Here is a 16,200-nt window from a genome sequence, read left to right as displayed (position 1 = left end):
TTGTAGTGATGCTTTCTAAGGCCCACTTGACTTCACATTCCAGGATGTCTGGCTGTAGGTGAGTGATCACACCATCGTGCTTATCTTGGTCATGAAGATCTTTTTTGTACAGTTCTTCTGTGTATTCTTGCCACCTCTTCTTAATATCTTCTGCTTCTGTTAGGTCCATACCATTTCTGTCCTTTATCGTGCCCATCTTTGCATGAAATGTTCCCTTGGTATCTCTAATTTTCTTGAAGAGATCTCTAGTCTTTCCCATGCTGTTGTTCTCCTCTATTTCTTTGCATTGATTGCTGAGGAAGGCTTTCTTATCTCTCCTTGCTATTCTTTGGAACTCTGCATTCAGATGTTTATATCTTTCCTTTTCTCCTTTGCTTTTCACTTCTCTTCTTTTCACAGCTATTTGTAAGACCCCCTCATACAGCCATTTTGCTTTTTTGCATTTCTTTTTCTTGGGGATGGTCTTGATCCCTGTCTCCTGTACAATGTCATGAAACTCCACCCATAGTTCATCAGGCACTTTGTCTATGAGAGATAGTCCCTTAAATCTATTCCTCACTTCCACTGTATAATCATAAGGGATTTGATTTAGGCCATACCTGAATGGTCTAGTGGTTTTCCCTACTTTCTTCAATTTAAGTGTGAATTTGGCAATAAGGAGTTCATGATCTGAGCCACAGTCAGCTCCTGGTCTTGTTTTTGCTAACTGTATAGAGCTTCTCCATCTTTGGCTGCAAAGAATATAAGCAATCTGATTTCGGTGACGTCCATGTGTATGTAGAGTCTTCTCTTGTGTTGTTGGAAGATTGTGTTTGTTATGACCAGTGTGTTTTCCTGGCAAAACTCTATTACCTTTGCCCTGCTTCATTCTGTACTCCAAGGCCAAATTTTCCTGTTACTCCAGGTGTTTCCTGATTTCCTACTTTTGCATTCCAGTCCCCTATAATGAAAAGGACATCTTTTTTGGGTGTCAGTTCTAGCAGGCCTTGTACATCTTCACAGAACCATTCAACTTCAGCTTGTCTCAGTAGATGCAGAAAAGTTTTTGAAAAAATTTGTGGGGCCACTTAAGACGGACGAGTCATGGTGGAGAGGTCTGACAGAATGTGGTCCACTGGAGAAGGGAATGTCAAACCACTTCAGTATTCTTGCCTTGAGAACCTCATGAACAGTATGAAAAGGAAAAATGATAGGATACTGAAAGAGGAACTACCCAGGTTGGTAAGTCCCCAATATGCTACTGGAGATCAGTGGAGAAATACTCCAGAAAGAATTAAGGGATGGAGCCAAAGCAAAAACAATACCCAGTTGTGGATGTGACCAGTGATAGAAGCAAGGTCCAATGCTGTAAAGAGCAATATTGCATAGGAACCTGGAATGTCAGGTCCATGAATCAAGGCAAATTGGAAGTGGTCAAACAAGAGATGGCAAGAGTGAACGTTGATATTCTAGGAATCAGCAAACTAAATGGACTGGAATGGGTGAGTTTAACTCAGATGACCATTATATCTACTACTGTGGGCAGGAATCCCTTAGAAGAAATGCAGTAGCCATCATGGTCAACAAAAGAGTCTGAAATGCAGTACTTGGATGCAATCTCAAAAACCACAGAATGATCTCTGTTCATTTCCAAGACAAACCATTCAATATCACGGTAATCCAAGCTTATGCCCCAACCAGTAATGCTGAAGAAGCTGAAGTTGAACGGTTCTATGAAGACCTACAAGACCTTTTTATAACTAACACACACACACACACAAAATTATATATCACACAGTGTTAAATGGATTAGACTGAGGAGGCTCTAACTCCACCAACTCGATTAACGTGAGTTTGAGCAAGCTCCAGGAATTGGTGATGGACAGGGAAGCCTGGTGTGCTGCAGTCCAGGGGGTGGCAAAGAGTCAGACACGACTGAGTGACTGAACTGAGCTGAACCCCATAGCGGACTACATAAGCAAAACAAAATCTAAGCCTGGAAATGCCTCAAGTTTACAAAATCAGAAACTGAAGGATAATCAACAAAAGCCAACTGACTTTAAGCTATGGCCAATCTAATCATTTCCTTTTTTTGTTTGAGAACTTTCTCTACAGAAGTCTCTCCTCCACTCCTGTCACCAAGCCACTTGCAATTTAGTACTGTCATAGTCCAATTTTTGCTCAAATCACTCTTTAAAAGTTTCAGTATTCCTTAGATTACAGTGAATCAGATGATAAAGAATCCACCTGCAATGCAGGAGCCACAGGGGGTACAGGTCTGATCCCTGAGCTGGGAAGATCCCCTGGAGAAGGAAATGGCAACCCACTTTAGTATTCTTGCCTGAAGAATTCCACAGACAGAGGAGTCTGGTGGTCTACAGTCCATGGTGTCTCAGACAGTTGGACACGACTGAGAGACTAAGACACAAACACACAGGTTATCTTTTAACATTTCAATGTCTCCACAAATTAAAGTGGAAATTTTCAGTTGTTTTCCAAGCTAGAAACATAAAGAAGAACTACAATAAATCTTAGAACAATACAAGTTTCTGCATTCCTGAATAAGAATAATGAACTGGCCTTCCAAAAGAGTGTCGTCTAAGGGATGAATTTCTCTCCAAAGACCCAGCGTATGAAGAAAATTAGATGTCTGAATTTTTGTTTACCTGGTAAAATAAATGAGCTGTTAAGAGGCTTAGAATTTTAGTCAGACAATAATATACACAATTGGTATAAAAGCTTGTTTACACAGTGGTTTAGGAGCATTTCTATTCTTCAAAGGACCAAACAAAAACAGTTGGCTCATACCCAATTTTCCCATGGTGCCCAGGGTAAGGTTTCAGTTTGAGAAAAATAGTGACCTTAATAAAGAGAGTTCATTTATTTCTCTTCTAGAGTAATAATAAAGACTAATTCATTTCTATTTATAAATATGTTTGTATCTTTTTAAACAAAAAAGTCTTGATTATTTGTGATGTACTATCAATTTATATTCATGTTATATTAATTGAGTATATTTTCTTAACTAATCAAGTTGCTAACAACTGTTAAGTGTGTTCTGCTTGCTATATATCTCTCCTAAAAAAAACTTCAGGTAGAATAGATGAAGGTCTGAGTATAGTGTCAAATATCACTTTGCTTCTTGATCTGGAACACACAAGTAGATATCAATGGATGTGTGTGTATATTTTGTTAATGGGTGTATCTTCAAGTGGAACGATCACAGGCTTTCTTTTCAGTCATGTTTGGATTTGAATATACCATTCTTTATTTAAGTATGGTTAATTTACAATACTGTGTTAGTTAAATTATTCCAAAATTACATTCAGTTCAGTTCAGTCGCTCAGTCGTGTCCGACTCTTTGCAACCCCATGAATCGCAGCACGCCAGGCCTCCCTGTCCATCACCAATTCCCGGAGTTCACTCAACCTCACGTCCATCCAGTCAGTGATGCCATCCAGCCATCTCATCCTCTGTTGTCCCCTTCTCCTCCTGCCCCTAATCCCTCCCAGCATCAGAGTCTTTTCCAATGAGTCAGCTCTTTGCATGAGGTGGCCAAAGTTCTGGAGTTTCAGCTTTAGCATCATTCCTTCCAAAGAACACCCAGGACAGATCTCGTTTAGAATGGACTGGTTGGATCTCCTTGCAGTCCAAGGGACTCTCAAGAGTCTTCTCCATCACAATTATTCCATTACACACACACATACACACACACACACACACACACATATGTATGTTAGTTTTAGGATTTTTTTCCATTATAGGTTACCATAAGATATTAAATATAGTTCCTGTGCTATATAGTAGGTCTTGCTATTCATCTATTTTATATATAGTTGTGTGTATATGTTAATCTTAAATTCGTAATTTATCTCTCCCCAACCCATGCTCTCCTCTTTGGTAATCATAAGCTTGTTTTCTAAGTCTATGAGTCTATTTCTATTTTGTATCATTTTTTAGATTCCACATTTAAGTGAAACCATATGAAATTTGTCCTTGTCTAACTTACTTCACTTAGTATAATAATCTCTAGGTCCATCCATTTTGCTGCAAATGACATTATTTCATTTTTCATGGTTGAGTAATATTCCATCATATATATGTACCACCTCTTCTTTATCCATTTATCCATCAATGAATACTTATCGCTGAACCTGGAAGTTTGCTTCCAGGTCTTGGCTATTGTAAATAGTGCTGCTATGAACACAGGGGTAAAAACAACCTTTCTTTGCTTGGTAATTAAATAAGTTATCAGGCTCTTGAAAGTTTGATTTTTTAATCAGTAAAGAAAGGAAATACAGTTCATCTTAAGTCGAAATTCCAAAGATTAAAGTTCATCCTAACCTCCCTTTCTTCTGTATATCTTCTATTTCTCTCTCAACACCTCTTCCTCCTTACCATGTTCACGCACTCCCCTTGCCTATTGCATATCATTTCTATTTTTCATGTGCCAAAGCCTGAAAAGACCTTTCACCACAAAATAAAACTCTGTTTCACTATTAAGCATCCAGCTTAACTAAACTTCATAGCCTCCCTGGAATTTAGGTGCAGCCATTTGACTGAGTTCTGGTCAATGGCAGATGGGCAGAAGTGAAAAAATACTCCTTCTAGGTCTGTCCATGGAAGACTTGCTGTCATTCTGCATTCCCTTTCCTCACTCACTAATACAAGACCCAGAGGACCTGGAGGAAGATGAATTCAAAGCTATAAGGTGAAAGAACCCTGAGTCCTGAACACCTGCGAATACTGGCATTGAATTCTTATGCAACCGAGGATAAAGTTCCTTTGTATAAAGCCTCTGAGAATCAAGGATTATGTTTACATAAGCTCACATAACTTCATCTCTAGCAGAAATTGGTACCCTGAAGTGAAATGCTCTGGTTGCTATTAAGTCAGGTGGCTAGTGGCAAGAAAACTGCTAAGGAAGCAGGAAACCCACTGTGGTAAGACATTTGGCCAAAACACCACCTGCACTGAAATACAGGGAAACCATGAGCTTGTGGCACCAGGGAAAGAAACTGGAAAAGAAGATGACAGCTTTTAATAGTGATTTTTACTGGCTATGCTTCGCAGTACAAATGGAAGAGATAGCCTTAGGCAAATAGTATTCTGCAAGTTAAAAAAAAAGAAAGGACAGAGTGAGTCAAGAAATCTAAAATCTTACAGAGTTGGAAAAAACAACTTCTTTTACTCCTCAATATGAAATAACACCAAGAAGGATTTTGAGCACCAAAATCACAGTAAAACACAGCCTTGCAGCAAAATACACACTAATACTTCCCTACCCAAGCACATTGTGTCAGAGAGCCCTGAGGTACCACTATTAACTATATAGAAAGATTAAAAAAAAAAGAAGAGTAATCGGTCTTAAGAATTATTCTAAGGAAAGAATTTTGTATGTAGTTACTGGCAAATAGCATAGAGAACATTTCTATTGTAGTTGTTCAGTTGCTAAGTCGTGTCTGACTCTTTGTAACGCTATGGACTGCAGCACACCAGGCTCTTCTGTCCTCCACTGTCTCTAGGAGTTTGATCAAATTCAAGTCCATTGAGTTGGTGATGCTATCAAACCATCTCATCCTCTGCCACCCTCTTCTCCTTTTGCCTTCAGTCTTTCTCAGAATCAGGGTTTTTTTCCAATGAGTCAGCTCTTTGCATCAGGTGGCCAAAGTATTGGAGCTTCAGCTTCAGAATCAATCTTTCCAAAGAATATTCAGGGCTGTTTTCCTTTAGGATTGACTGGTTTGATCTCATTGCTGTCCAAGGGACTCTCAAGAGTCTTCTCCAGCACCACAGTTCAAAAGCATCAATTCTTCAGTGCTCAGGCTTCTTTATGGCCCAACTCTCCCATTCATACATGCTGCTGCTGCTGCCGCCAAGTCACTTCAATTGTGTCTGATTCTGTGCGACCCCATAGACAGCAGCCCACCAGGCTCCACTGTCCCCAAGATTCTCCAGGCAAGAACACTGGAGTGGGTTGCCATTTCCTTCTCCAATGCATGAAAGTGAAAAGTGAAAGGGAAGTTGCTCAGTCATGTCCGACTCTTTGCATCCCCATGGACTGCAGCCCACCAGGCTCCTCCATCCATGGGATTTTCCAGGCAAGAGTACTGGAGTGGGTTGCCATTGTCTTCTCCATTCATACATGACTACTGGAAAAATCATAGCTTTGACAAATGGACTTTTGTTGACAAAGTGATGTCTCTGCTTTTTCAAACACTGTCCAGGTTTGTCATAGCTTTTCTTCCAAGGAGCAAGCATTTTTAAAATTTTGTGGTTGTAGTCATATCCATAGTGATTTTGAAGCCAAAGAAGAGAAAATCTTTAAAATCAATTATATAATCAGACTACATAGGAGTTTTTGAAGAAATTTCATTGCTTAAGAAAACATAAGCCTGGAGGAAATAAACAAATGAAGATAAATATGGCTATTTTGACATTAAAGCAACATTCAGGTCCACAAAATGTTATGACCAAGAAATGGGCTATTAAAGTTCCAAAACCATGAAATGTTTCAGATTTGGCCAAGAAAAAGAATAAACCAACAGATCCTCTCAGAACCCTAGATGAGGGAGGGATGCCCCCAGCAAGCAGAAGCAAGGTGAAGTGAAAGTCGCTCAGTCGTGTCCAACTCATTGCAACCTCAGGGACTATACAGTCCATGGAATTCTCCAGGCTGGAACACTGGAGTGGGTAGACATTCCCTTCGCCAGGGGATCTTCCCAACCCAGGGATTGAACCCAGGTCTCCCGCATTGCAGGTGGATTCTTTACCAGCTGAGATATCAAGGAATCCCAGCAAGCAGAATCAGGGTCTAATCAGGGATGCTTAGAAGGGACTATACAGACAAAAATCCTTTGGGTAAAGCCAAAGGATTATGGAAGGCTGAGACTTGAACTCATGAGGTTACCTGCTGAATATCTTCAATAAACAGTTACATGAACAAGAAATAAAAAATTATTCTCAAATTTAGTGCATATCAGCAAGCCCCGGACAGCTTGTTAAAAAGAAGATTGCAGTATCCCATCACCTTTGTTCTGATTCAGGAGTTCTAGGTGGGGTTCCAAAATTTGCATGCCTAACAAGTCCCTGGTGGCTCAGCAAGTAAAGACTCTGCCTGCAATGCCGGAGACCCGGGTTCCATCCCTGGATTGGGAAGATCCCCTGGAGAAGCAAATGGCAACCCACTCCAGTATTCTTGGCTGGAAAATCCCAGGGACAGAGTTGCCTGCCAGGCTACAGTCCACGGGGTCGCAAAGACTCAGACAAGACTGCGCAACTTTCACATAACAGGTTCCCAGGTGCTGCTGATGGTGGCGGTCTGGAGACATTTTGCAAATCACTGATGTAGAGGCAGGTTTTTGAGATTTCAGAGTTCTCAGTCATAGTAGCTAGTCTCAGGTTAACCAGTATACAACATATATTTTGTATTCCTTCAAATCCTCTTTCTCCTCAAATTTAGTATTTCCCTCCTATTTTTGCCTCTGTTACCCATTTCCTGTTGTATGCATCCTCTCTATAGTTTTTTGTGTCCACTCCTAACTTATCCTCCTTTCTTAGAAAGATTCTAAACAAGCTGAATTAAAATATTGATATATGCCTTAAACTAAAATTGCCAGAAATCTGGAAGAGTCTTGATTTTAAATACCCTTCTTGAAGGACAGCGGTCGCTAGCTACTTTAGCGGCTATCAACAATTTTAAGCTTTTTCAGAGATTATTCTTTAAGGAATCATCTAATGCTTGCTACTCAAATACCAAAAACTCAGTTTTCTCGGAGGAAGCTAGGATAAGCTCGCAAATGTAAAATGAACCTTAAATAAATTTTCCCAGGAAATGATAGAGGCCCTTGTAATCATCTCTCTTGAAAATGATAGGAGCCCTTGTACTATCTTGTCTTGAAAATAATAGGACTATAAAAGACATTTTTTAAGCTGTATATTGGAACCCATATCACTTTCAAAATACTTCCTCTCTGAGGGTCCAAGTAAATGTGTTTAGCAATAAATTATTGCTAAATAATAAATGAGAAAATAATTAGTGTACATGTAAAGGTTTATCTTGTATTCTCCCCAAACCTCTTCTGCTTCAGTAAAGACACAATCTTTTTATTCTGTTTTCTGTGAATATGTAGATCAGGAGGTTAGTGTTTTCTCTAGATATTTTTCAAATATATAAAGACAATGTATACCTGTGGCAGATTCATTTGATATTTGGCAAAACTAATACAATTATGTAAAGTTTAAAAATAAAATAAAATTAAAAAAAAAAGCCAATACATTATACACTTAAAAAAAAAAGACAATACTTCTGAAGTATATTTTTAAATTATCTCATGCTCAAAATATTAAATCTTACAAAGTTCTACACTGTAATAATTTTCAAAGCTTTTAAACAAAGCCATTAAAGGCCAAAATTATTCATCCCACAATGAGCATTTAACTGAAATTTTAAGGACTAAAACTATTAGGCTCTGAAATGTGTGGTCACTGTTGGAGCTATTTTGATATGTTTTTCACAGTTTCATTTTAATTTCAAACTTCTCATTGTATAGTTCCTTAACCCACATAGGAAAATAAAAGCTCGTTCCAGACCTTGTATGTGAAGCATCTATTATATTGTATGTTAGTTTACTAGAATGATCTATATCTCACTCAACCAAGGCTTAGTGTGTCAGGTCTACATTTCTCTGAATCTCTGTCCAACAGCTCAGATCCCACTTAACAGTCCTGAGACCTCTATCTTGTACTTAACCCTCAGAACACCTTCATTCCATCCAAGCTACTCAGTCATTTCATCTCAAAGTCTTTCTATATTCTTTTCTATGCTATATGTCCTTTTTTGGAATGTCAGCCCAATTTCTTTCTACTAGATTAATGGGAATTTTATTTCAAGAGCAAATTTGTATCTTCTCTAAATAACCCTAGCAATAATTTGTGAGTCAGGCCTGGGTTAAAACTGGGGGTTCTCCCCATATTTTCTAAAAAGGTGATAGTTACAAAAGTGTTAGCTAAATAAGATTTATGGAAACCCACTAAGATGAGTTCTTGAACATCAGGTATTTTACCATGTTTTCCTTGGTATCACTGATGCCTGGCATAGTATAAATGCTTCATTAAATATTAAAACCTTCTTTTTCTTAATTTGGCACAAATATATTGAATCTATACCATAAATTGCTTTCTTTGAATCTCATTTCAACAAAATAATGACTGTATATTTGTTACATTAGATACTCTACCAGCCACTCGCATAAAAGGAAAACAAAAATATAGACCCTGTATTCAAGGAATGTGCCCTGGCAATAACAATACAGTGCCGTTAGGATTATGAGCAAAAAGGGAAAGGTTTTTATGAGAGTATTTGAGAGTGATAACCTTAGTTTTTAGGCTGGGGTTGCGGAAGACAAGGAGGCATTTACAATCAAAGAGAAAGGGATATTGCTTCTGGGAACAAAATAGCATGTACAAAAACAAGAGGCAAATAAAGGAGCAAGGTGTGGGTAACAGCAAGTAGTTTAATATGCCAGCCTTCAGCACATGAAGCCAGTAATAATGAGAGGTAAGCACAGAGAGCAAGGCCACTTCACATCAAAAACTCCAACAGCCATGAAAGAGAGTTCATGCTTTCCATCTTGAGGGTATTTGGAAGGTTTGTAAAACTGAAAATGGGATGACATTATCAGATTTCAATCCCTGACACATCAGTCTTTTCTAAGGGTACAGAGTAAGCGCATCCCATGAGAATGTGGAGAATGGAGGGAGCATATTGTATTGACTGATTCAAAGGTGGGCTATATGCATGTTGACTGAATCCTCACCTTAGCTGTGTTTTATTTTACTTATATGTGACCTTATCAATAAATTTTGCTATATGCCTTCCAAAGTAAGATGAAGAGTGGAGGGACTCTTGGTGAGAGTGGATAGGAAAAAGAGAAGATGAGAGCCAGCAGAACAAGTAAAAAATTGCTGGGATGATTATAAACTCGTGGCTGTGGGAAGGAGAAGTCAGACTCTAAGAGACTTTTTAATTAGTTGGATATTAGAATGAGGAAAAGAAATGAGTCACGGCTTCTAATATTTTAAAACTTAGACTCAGTAAATGGTTGCTTTTAGAGTATATTTAATCTTTACCAGGACTTTCACAGTGACTCAGTGGGTAAAGAACCCACCTGCAATGTAGAAGAAGCAGGAGACTTGGGTTCGATCCCTGGGTCAGGAAGATCCTCTGGAGGAGGACATGGCAATCCACTCCAGTCTTCTTGCCTGGAGAATCCTATGGACAGAGGAACTTGGAGGGCTGAAGTTCATGGGGTTGCAAAATATCAGACACAACAGAAGCGACTGAGCATGCAGGCACGATCTTTACCAACTAAAGTGTAAGATCCTGGAGGTCAGGTATCATCTCTTTCCTGCTGACTATATCTGGTACAGAACCTCCTAGATCAGGTTCTAGTGCACGACTGGTCATCTCCAGTTCAAGAGCAAGATTGTATTTAAAGTTCTCTGTGTGTTGCCTTCTTCCCTCAGAATTTGCACAGGTCAATGAGGACTATTCTGAAGCAAAACTTTAAAAAATGAACATGAACAGAAAATTGATTGAGAGAAAGAAAAGAGAATCCAGCAAGTAAGAAATGAGCAGCATAACTTTCTCTGTCTATGATTGGGATCAGAGAAATGCAGAATGAGGTTTGGGTTACTTTATTAATTTATTAATGTATATTATCATTTATTTTGATATCCTGTCAAATCACTGCCCATATGAAAACTTTGGTTTCTGCTGAATTGTCTTATATATGAAAACTCCATTTTAGATATAATAGCAAAAAATTGGCCAAAAACTCTTCAGTGTAGGCACTATTTACTCAAAAAAACACCAACATCCATGAGAAATATGTATAATTTTTTCAATGTAACATTATTAGAGGATAGTTTTGAATGTATTTGGGGGAGGTGGTGTTCAGAACAAAATGACAAGTGCCACAGAAAAGGTGGTACAGAAGAAGTTGTCTTAACTGGCTCCATTTAACCAACCCACAAGATGAAGTTGTATTCTCCAACCTTTTTGTAAACCAAACTCACTAAAGCCTAGGACGCCACCAATGTTTATGGCAATATGTAAATGTCTCAAATACCCACATTCTTCAGTTTCTATAAATAGAGATATTTGCTAGAGTTAATTACATTATTTCCTAAATCTGTTGATGTTAATCTTAATGATTTCATATCATTAAATTTTTTGATTGGTTTGCATTACTGATTAATATAATACAGTTACTAACATTTTGAAGAGATGTAATTAATTAACATTTTGTGCAGCAACTTTGAAAAATATTTCAAGATTATAAAAATAAATGAATATAGTCTCTGTGGCAGAGTTCACTGTGTGTGTGTATGCATGCGTGTGTGTGTGTGTGTGCTCAGTCATGCCTGACTCTTTGTGACCCCATGAACTGTAGCCCACCAGGCTCCTCTATCCATGGAATTTTCCAGGCAGAAATACTGGAGTGGGTTGTCATTTCCTCCTCCAAAGGGATCTTCCACACCCAGGGATCCAACCCACACCTTCTGCATCTATCTCTGGCATTGACAGGAGGATTCTTTACCTGATGAGCCACTTGGGAAGCCCAGCAGAGATGACTGACTTACACCAAATTTTAATCCCTGGCTCTTTTCACAGAAAGAGAGTCGAAGCTGGGAAAGTGGCATCAAAGCTGGAGATCACATTTCCCAGCCTTCTGCAACCTGCATGGCTATCTGACTCCATTCTCTTTAAGGAAATGAGAGCAAAAATTATATACACGACTTCTGGGTCAGTTCCAAATTAAAAGTCAAGTTGGTGGTCCTGGACCCCTGTTCTCTTTCCTCTAGGCTGGAAAGCAGATTTTGGACATGGCATAGTGCTGATCACAAAGGTGAGGGCAGTGCCTGAACAAGAACAAGAAGGAGGAAGATTCCATGAGGCAGAGGTGACCTACTGGTTGGACTGTTTTCTGAAAAATAAAATTCTATTGTACTCAAGCCATTGTATTTGGGGGTTTTCTTTGTTATAGCAACTTAGCCTCTATCTTAGCTAAGATAAATTCTTAGCCAGCAATTCCTTTGATAGGAATATGTTCTGAAGGAATAAGTGTACATTGAAAACAGAAATTTTACTTTTGTGAAATTTTACTTTTCTGAGCCTGAAAAAGAGAATATAATATTTTAGTAAATTGAAAACAAAATTTGCAGTTCTGAAGAGGGCCTACCCTAGTAAACACAAGAAAAACTGAGAACATTGCTGTTTTGAATTCTCAAGGAGATTCCAAAGAACAAGACTTTATCACATTCCTGATAAGTTATCTTATGTTGTAAGTTAAGACATAAGTTATCTCTTTTTAGCTGCAGGTACCCTGTAAAATTTCCCAGTTTTAACCAATAGTGAACATTGACAAACCAGCATGAGGAAATCTATCTGGAATTACACAATATGAGAAAGAAAAAGAAAGAATGAGAACACATAGCTTTAAGAAGTTATGTATAACTTGATTATTGTTTAGTCACTAAGTCATATCTGACTCTTTTGCAACCGTATTGACTGTAGCCCACCAGGCTATTCAGTCCATGGGATTTCCAAGGCAAGATTAATGGAATGGGTTGCCATTTCCTTCTCCAGGGGATCTTCCCAACCCAGGGATAGAACATTTGTATCCTGCAATTGCAGGCAGTTTCTTTACCACCAAGTCATCAGGAAGCCCCATGCATACCTTGATTGATTTATCTAAATATATTAGAACTACCTAGTATGATGGGGCTTCCCTCATAGCTCAGTAGGTAAAGAATCTGCTTGCAATGCAGGAGACCGGAGTTCAATTCCGGGTCTGCAAAATCCTCTGGAGAAGGAAGTAGCAACCCATGCCAGTATTCTTGCCTGGAGAATCCCATGGACAGAGGAGCCTGGCAGGCCACAGTCCATGGGATCACACGAGTTGGACAAGACTTAGGGACTAAACCACCACCACCTAGTGTGATATGAATTAGATGTATCCTGAATAAATCAACAAAAGAAAGTCAGTGACTGGAAGCTAAAACAAAGCAAAACAAAGCCCCACAAATTTCAGCTCTACAAAAGGATTATTTCATCTAATGTGGTGGGTTTTACTAGAACGGAGAGCTAACTATCATTAGTGATATCCAGAAGGAGGCTGATTTAGCATTTGATAGAAAGTATTCAGATAGAAGGATGGTATCCAATGTCCCTTGTGGTCCTGAAAATCTGTAATTCTTTGTTGATATGACAGGCAGTTTTTCCTCACCAACATCAGTTTCCTGATTTGAAAATCTTGAATGGAAATTTTTCTTGTGGAATTGTTTCAGCTTCTTTAATCTCTCCTGGTGTCTCAGCTGGTAAAGAATCTGCCTGCAGTGTAGGAGACCCAGGTTCAGTCCCTGGATAAGGAGGATCTCCTGGAGAAGGGAATGGCAACCCACTCCAGAATTCTTGCCTAGAGAATTTCATAGATGGAGGAGCCTTGTGCGCTTCAGTCCATGCAGTTGCAAAGAGTCAGACACAACTCATTTTTTGTTTTGACTTCTTTGTATAGCCAAGAACACAAACTCCAGAGAAGGCTGCTTATTTCCAAATCCTAGATCCAATTTTTGAGAAAATTACTTAAGCTGTGTAATTCTTGGGTTTCCCACTTCCAAAATGAAGTTGATGATAATGTCTAGAGCTTAGGCTTTTAATTTGTGTTAAGTAGAAAAATTCAACTGTTTTGCACAGTTTTACATAAAGAAAAATTAATACCTTAATTAAATCTTTCTCTGTGTGATTGATTTACACATTCTAATAGTCTATCAAGACTATCCTCAAGAAAAAGAAATGCAAAAAGGCAAAATGGTTGTCTGAGGAGGCCTCATAAATAGCTGAGAAAAGAAGAGAAGCTAAAGGCAAAGGATAAAAGGAAAGATATACTTATCTGAATGCAGAGTTCTAAAGAATAGCAAGGAGAGATTTAAAAAAAAAAAAAAAAGGCTTTCTCAGTGATCAATGCCAACAAAGAGGGGAAAACAATAAATGGGAAAGGCTAGAGATCTCTTCAAGGAAATTAGAGATATCAAGGGAATATTTCATGCAAAGATGGGCACAGTAAAGGACAGAAATGGTATGGATCTAACAGAGGCAGAAAATACTAAGAAAAGGTGGCAAGAATACACAGAAGAACTATACAAAAAAGATCTTCATGGCCCAGATAACCATGATGGTGTGATCACTCCACCTAGAGGCAGACATCCTGGAGTCTGAAGTCAGGTGGGCCTTAGGAAGCATCACTACAAACAAAGCTAGTGGAGGTGATGGAATTCCAGTTAAGCTATTTCAAATCCTAAAAGATGATGCTGTGAAAGTGCTGCGCTCAATATGTCAGCAATTTTGGAAAACTCAGCAGTGGCCACAGGGCTGGAAAAGGTCAGTTTTCATTCCAATCCCAAAGAAAGGGAATGCCAAAGAATGTTCAAATTACCACACAATTGCACTGATCTCACAGGCTAGCAAAGTAATGCTCAAAATTCACCAATCAAGGCTTCAAAAGTACAGGAACCAAGAACTTCCAGATGTTCAAGCTGGATTTAGAAAAGGCAGAGGAACCAGAGATCAAATTGCCGACATCCACTGGATCATAGCAAAAGCAAAAGCGTTCCAGAAAAATATGTACTACTGCTTTATTGACTATGCCAAAGCCTTTGACTGTGTGGGCCACAACAAACTGCGGAAAATTCTTTAGGAGGTGGGGATACCAGATCACCTTACCTGCCTCCTGAGAAATCTGTATGCAGGTCAAGAACCAACAGCTAGAACCAGACATGTAAAAACGGACTGGTTCCAAATAGGAAAAGGAGTACGTCAAGGCTGTATATTGTCACCCTGCTTATTTAACTTATATTCAGAGTATATCATGTGAAATGCCAGGCTGGGAGAAGCATAAGCTGGAATTAAGATTGCCAAGAGAAATGTCAAGAACCTCAGATAGGAAGATGATACCACCCTTATGGCAGAAAGCAAAGAGGAACTAGAGATCCTCTTGATGAAAGTGAAAGAGGAGAGTGAAAAAGTTGGCTTAAAACTCAACATTCAAACAACTAAGATCATGGCATCCAGTCCTATCACTTCATGGCAAATAGATGGGTAAACAGTGGAAACCGTGACAGACTTTATTTTCTTGGGCTCAAAAATCACTGTAGCCATGAAATTAAAAGATGCTTGTTCCTTGGAAGAAAAGTTTTGACCAACCTAGACAGCATATTAAAAACCAGAGACATTACTTTGCCAACAAATGTCCATCTAGTCAGTGTTATGGTTTTTCCTGTAGTCAAGTATGGATGTGAGAGTTGGACTATAAAGAAAGCTGAGCACTGAAGAATTGATACTTTTAAACTGTGGTGTTGGAGAAGACTCTTGAGAGTCCCTTGGACTGCAAGGAGAATCCTAAAGGAAATCAGTCCTGAATATTCATTGGAAGGACTGATGCTGAAGCTGAAGCTCCAATAAATTGGCCACCTGAGGAGAAGAATTGACTCACTGGAAAAGACCCTGATGCTGGGAAAGATTGAGGGTAGGAGGAGAAGGGGATGACAGAGGATGAGATGGTTGGATGACATCACCTACTCGGTGGACATGAGTTTGAGCAAGCCCTGGAATCTAGTGATGGACAGGGAGGCCTGGAATGCTGCGATTCATGGGGTCACAAAGAGTCAGACATGACTGAACAACTGAACTGAACTGAGTCTATTTGCAAAACAGCTAGCCATTTTTTAAGGCATTACTTTTTCGAGCAATGTTTGGTTTACAGCAAAATTGAAGGAAAGTACTGAGATTTCCCATAAAGCCCCTGTCTCTACACATGCATGCTGCTGTTGCTAAGGTGCATCAGTCGCGTCCAACTCTGTGTTGGACATAGACAGCAGCCCACCAGGCTCCACCGTCCCTGGGATTCTCCAGGCAAGAACCTTGGAGTGGGTTGCCATTTCCTTCTCCAGTGCATGAAAGTGAAAAGTGAAAGTGAAGTCTGACTCTTCGCGATCCCATGGACTGTAGCCTACCAGGCTCCTCCATCCTTGGGATTTTCCAGGCAAGAGTACTGGAGTGGGGTGCCATCACCTTCTCCACACATGCATAGCCTCTCCCATTTTCAACATCCTCCACCAGGGTTGTCCACCTGTTACAACTGATAAACCTACTTTGACACA

This window comes from Bubalus bubalis, chromosome 10 (genome assembly GCF_019923935.1).
Source record: "Bubalus bubalis isolate 160015118507 breed Murrah chromosome 10, NDDB_SH_1, whole genome shotgun sequence".
In the NCBI taxonomy this organism is placed as follows: Eukaryota; Metazoa; Chordata; class Mammalia; order Artiodactyla; family Bovidae; genus Bubalus; species Bubalus bubalis.
This window is presented reverse-complemented; position numbering follows the sequence as displayed.